Source organism: Dasypus novemcinctus, chromosome 19 (genome assembly GCF_030445035.2).
Source record: "Dasypus novemcinctus isolate mDasNov1 chromosome 19, mDasNov1.1.hap2, whole genome shotgun sequence".
Classification (NCBI taxonomy): domain Eukaryota; kingdom Metazoa; phylum Chordata; class Mammalia; order Cingulata; family Dasypodidae; genus Dasypus; species Dasypus novemcinctus.
The window spans coordinates 1,665,996-1,671,303 of record NC_080691.1 but is presented as its reverse complement, the minus strand read 5'-3'; positions in this window follow the sequence as shown (position 1 = coordinate 1,671,303).

Here is a 5,308-nt window from a genome sequence, read left to right as displayed (position 1 = left end):
ACGGTGCTGTATTTTGTCAAATGCTTTTTCTGCATCTATCGATATAATCCTGTGATTTTTTTCCTTCAATCTGTTTATATGGTGTATGACATTGATTGATTTTCTTATGTTGAGCCATCCTTGCATACCTGGAATGAATCTCAGTTGGTCTTGGTGCATAATTCATATAATGTGTTGTTGAATATGATTAGGAAGTATTTTGTTAAGTATTTCTGCGTCTAGGTTCATTAGAGAAATTGGTCTGTAATTTTCCTTTCTTGTGGTGTCTTTGTTTTTGGTACTAGGGTAATGTTGACATCATAGAATGAGTTAGGCAATGCTCCTTCTGTTACGATTTTTTGGAAGAGTTTCAGCAGGATTGGTGTTAGTTCTTTGCAGAGTGTTTTGTAGAATTCACCTGTGAACTCATCTGGCCCTGGGCTCTTCTTAGTTGGGAGGTTTTTAGTGACTGATTCTATCTCTTTACTTGTGATTGGTTTGTTGAGATCATCAATTTCTTCTTTCATCAATATAGGCTGCTTATGTGTTTCTAGGAATTTGTCCATTTCCTCTGAATTGTCATTTTTGTTGGAATATAGTTTTTCAAAGTATCCTCTTATGATAGTCTTTATTTCTGTGGGGTCAGTGGTGATATCTCCTTTCTCCTTTCTTATTTTGTGTATTTGCATCTTCTCTCTTTTTTTCTTTGTTAGTCTCACTAAGGGTTTGTTAATTTTATTGATCTTCTCAAAGGACCAGCTCTTGGTCTTGTTTATCTTTTCAAGTGCTTTCTTATTTTCTATTTCATTTAGTTCTGCTCTTATCTTTGTTATTTCTTACTTTCTTCTTCCCATGGGGTTACTTTGTTCTTTTTTTACTAATTCCTCAAAATGTGCTGTTAATTCTTCAATTTTTGCTCTTTCTTCCTTTTTGGTGTATGAATTTATGGCTATAAATTCACCCCTCAGTTGCTTTTGCTGCATCTCATAAGTTTTGGTATGTTGTGTTATCATTATTATTAGTTTCAAGGTAGTTACTGATTTCTTTTGAGATTTCCTGTTTGACTCACTGTTTTTTAAGAGTGTGCTGTTTAATTTCCATATCTTGGTGTGAAATCTGGGCCTCTGGCCCTTGCAAATATCCAGCTTCACTCCACTGCGGTCAGAGATATTATTTTGTATGATTTTGATCTTTCTGAATTCATTAAGCCATTCTTTGTGGCCTAGCATATGGTCTATCTTGGAGAATGATCCATGTGCACTTGAGAAAAATGTATATCCTGCTGTATTTGGGCATAATGATCTGTATATATCTATTAAATCCAGCTACTCTAATATACTGTTGAAATATTTTGCTTCTTTAGTGATTCCCTTTTGAGATGTTCTGTTCAAAGTTGATAGTGGTGTATTAAAATCTCCTACCATTATTGTAGAGGCATGTATTCTTTCACTTAGTTTTTCCAGTGTTTGCCTCACGTATTTGGAGGCGCACTTGTTAGGAGCATAAATATTTATGATTGTTCATTCTTCTTGAAAGATTGCCCCTTTCACTAATATATAGTATCCTTCTTTATTTCTCACAATTGTTTTGCATTTAAAGTCTATTTTGTCTGATATTAATACAGGTACTCCTGCCTTTTTTTGGTTATTGTTTGCTTGTAAAATTGTTTTCCAATTGTTAACTTTCAACCTTCATGAATCTCTTGGTCTAAAATGTATTTCTTGTAGACAGAATATAGATGGGTCATGTTTCCTTATCCAATGTCCCAGTCTGAATCTTTTGATAGGTGAGTTTAGTCCATTGACATTCAGTGTTATTACTTTCATGGAATTGTTTATGTTAGCCATATTTTGATTGGACTTGTGTTTGTCATGTTTTGTTTGTTTGTTTTTTTCTTCTCTCTTTTTTTTTTTTTTTTTGTTCCTCTTACACTCTCCTTTAACTCTGCCTCTCCTGTTTTTTTCCTTTCTTCCTGCAGAACTCCCTTTAGTATTTCTTGAAGGGGAGGTTTCTTGTTGGCATACTCTTTTAATTTCTGTTTATCTGTGAATATTTGAACTCTCCATCATTTCTGAATGCTAGTTTAGTTGGGTAGAGTATTCTTGGTTGGAAATTTTTTTCTTTTAGTACCTTGACTATATCATACCACTGCCTTCTTGCCTCCATGGTTTCAGATGAGAAATCAGCACTTAATCTAATGGAGCCTCCCTTGTATGTGATGGTTTTCTTTTCTCTTGCTACTTTTAGAATTTTCTCTTTGTCTTGAGTATTGGATAATTTGACAAGTATATGTCTTGGAATGGGCCTGTTGGGGTTTATGATATTTGGGGTGCATTGTGCTTCCTGGATATGTACACCTGTCTCTCTCAGTAGATTTGGGAAGTTTTCAGTCTTTATTTCCTGCAACACCTGTTCTGACCCCTTTCCCTTCTCTTCTCCTTCGGGTATGCGTATAATACTAATGTTTGTGCATTTTGCATTGTCATTCTGGTCCATAAGTCCTAGCTGGATTTTTTCTTTGTATCGATCAATTCAACTATCTGTTTGATTTCCGATGTACTCTCTTCCACATCGCTAATTCTCTCCTCCGCCTCTTCTAATCTGCTGCTATTTGCTTCGAGTGTACTTTTGATTTCTTGAACTGTGGTGTTCATTCCCATCATATCTGTTATCTTTTTGCATATGTCTGCAACTTCCTCTCCAAGTGTTTTCTTCATATTGTTACACTCTTCCTTTACTTCATTAAGTTGGTCTCTAATATATGTTCTGAGATCTTTAATTACTTGTCCAAAGTTCTGCTCCCCTTCCTGGTTTTTAGTTTGTTCATTGGATTCAGTCATGTTTTCCTGATTAGTGGTTTGGTTTGTAGTTTTTTGTTGCTGTCTGGTCATCATTTTATCTAGACCGGTTTAATCAGTTCCTTAGCTTCTTTGTCTAGTCTTGGGGATTAATTAGCTGTTGTTCTTGTGTAAGTGTTATATTCTCTTTGTCACTTTGTTCTTCTTATTCTAATTTCTTGTTGCTGGCTGAGTTCACTTTGTAGGAAAATATTAGGACCAGGGAAAGGCAATTGTGTAAAAAAGGAAAATGTGTAAGGTATTATTGGTAATAAATGTTAACAGAACAACAGTATGAGAACTGGGAGAATGGATATTAGATTCATGTAAGTTGTGTAGAGTTATAGCAGTAAGTAGAGTACCTATAATGAGATAGTCAGCTGAATATTGGAGGAATATAGTATGAATTAAAAAGCCAGTGTTTTCAAGAGAGAGGGAAAGAGAAAAGTAAGAATAGTATCAAGAGTAGATAAAAGACAGAAAAGAAAACAAAGGTATTAGAAATTAAAAGTTAGACAATTTTGGGACCAAAGAAAGGGAGGTGGAATATAGGAGAGACAGTAGATGATGGATGATATCAAGATGTGGGGGAAAGGGGATAGTGTAGGTGGCCAAAATCAATTCACACAGAAATGAGGAAATGGAGGATGAGGAAACCCAGCAAATGTGAGGCATTCCCTGTAGCACCTATTGTATAATTAAGATAAAATAAAGTTAGAAGAAAAAGAGAGAAAATCAAAAAAGAGAAGGAAAAAAAGGGCAGGTGGGCAAAGAAAAGGAAGGGGAACAAGCAAGAAAAAGAAAAGAAGAAAGAAAGAGAAAAACCATAAATAAATGAAAAAAGTCCTTGGGGGATACAATGGGAGAAAAGACTAGGAGATAATGCAATATTAGAAACCAAGACAATAATAAAAAAAAGAAGAAGAAGAAAAGAAAAAAGAAGAAAAGGAAAGAAAAAAGAAAAAACCACACAAACACTGAGCTTAGGACAATCAGAGACCTCACATGGCCCTCAGGGCATGGTGGATTCAGGGATGGGAAGTCTGTGATATTGCATACTCAAGAGGTGTGAGTCTCTGAGGTGTGGACCCCCAGGGTTTAGGGGACACAGACCTGGGAACCACGAATCCAGTTAACAGGGAACCTGGGAGCACCACAATGCAACACAGCCTTCAGGGATCCCTGCAGCTGGGCGCCAGCCCTATGGGAGTGGGGTCACATCTGCAAATGTGTCAGAAACCCAAAATTTCCCCTCTCACAAGAATCTCTTCTGTTGCTGTCTCACCAAGTTGACTTCAGGACACCTCCCGCCCTGCAAGTCCCCCAAACAGCCTGCTGGTGGCGCCTCTGTATTGCAAACAATTTAAAGACTGCCACAGATTGGCAGCCAGCCCTAGGGGGTGGGGCTCTAGCCAGAAGCTATGATCTCTGTGTCAGAAACCCAAAATTCCATGCCTTGCAAAAAACTCCTTTGTCTCTGTTTCACCAAATCGGCTTCCAGACACCTCTCGCCCTGCAAGCCCCCAAAACAGCCTGCCAGTGATGCCTCTGTATTGTGACCAATTTAAGGACAACCGCAGATTGGCAGCCAGCCCTAGGCATTGGGCTCTAGCCAGAAGCTATGATCTCCATGTCAGAAACCCAAAATTCCATGTCTCGCAAAAAGCTCCTCCATCTCAGTCTCACCAAATCAGTTTCCAAACACCTCCTGCCCTGCAAGCCCCCAAATAGCCCACTCAGGGCTTAGGAGTTCCCCAGTGCAGCAGAGGCTCCAGGACTCGCTGCTGCAGTGCCACCCGCCAAGGGGGAAGCATCCCCCATGCAGCCCTGATCTCTGTGGAAGAGGCCCTAAATTCTACCTTTTACATGAATCTTCTCTGTCACCATCCCATCAAATCGATGTCCAGACACCCCCTGCCCTGCAATACCCTGAAACAACTTGGTCCAGAAAAATTTCCAAAGCTACCCAGCTGCTTCTTTCCAGGAGAGACTATAAAGGTTTACTCACTCAGACACCATCTTGCCCCGCCTTTCTCTTTCTTCTTTTTTAATGTAAGCATTGAGGGCTATAAGTTTTCCTCTCAGCATTGCCTTTGCAGCATCCCATAGGATCTGGTATGTTGTATTCTCATTGTTATTTATCTTGAGATATTTATTGATTTCTGCTGAAATTTCTTCTTTGGCCTACTGATTATTTAAGAGTCTGTTGTTTAATCTCCATATATATGTGAATTTTCCCTTTATTTGCTACTTGTTGATTTCCAGCTTTACTCCATTATGATCAGAGAAAGTGCTTTGTAAAATTTCAATTTTGTTGAATTTATTGAGATCTGCTTTGTGTTCCAACTATGTTCTATCCTAGAGAAAGATCCATGACACTTGAAAAGAATGCATATCCTGCTGTTTTGGGGTGAAATGTTCTATATATGTCAATTAGGTTTAGTCCATTTATCATATTATTCAAGCTCTCTGTTTCTTTATTGATCTTCTGC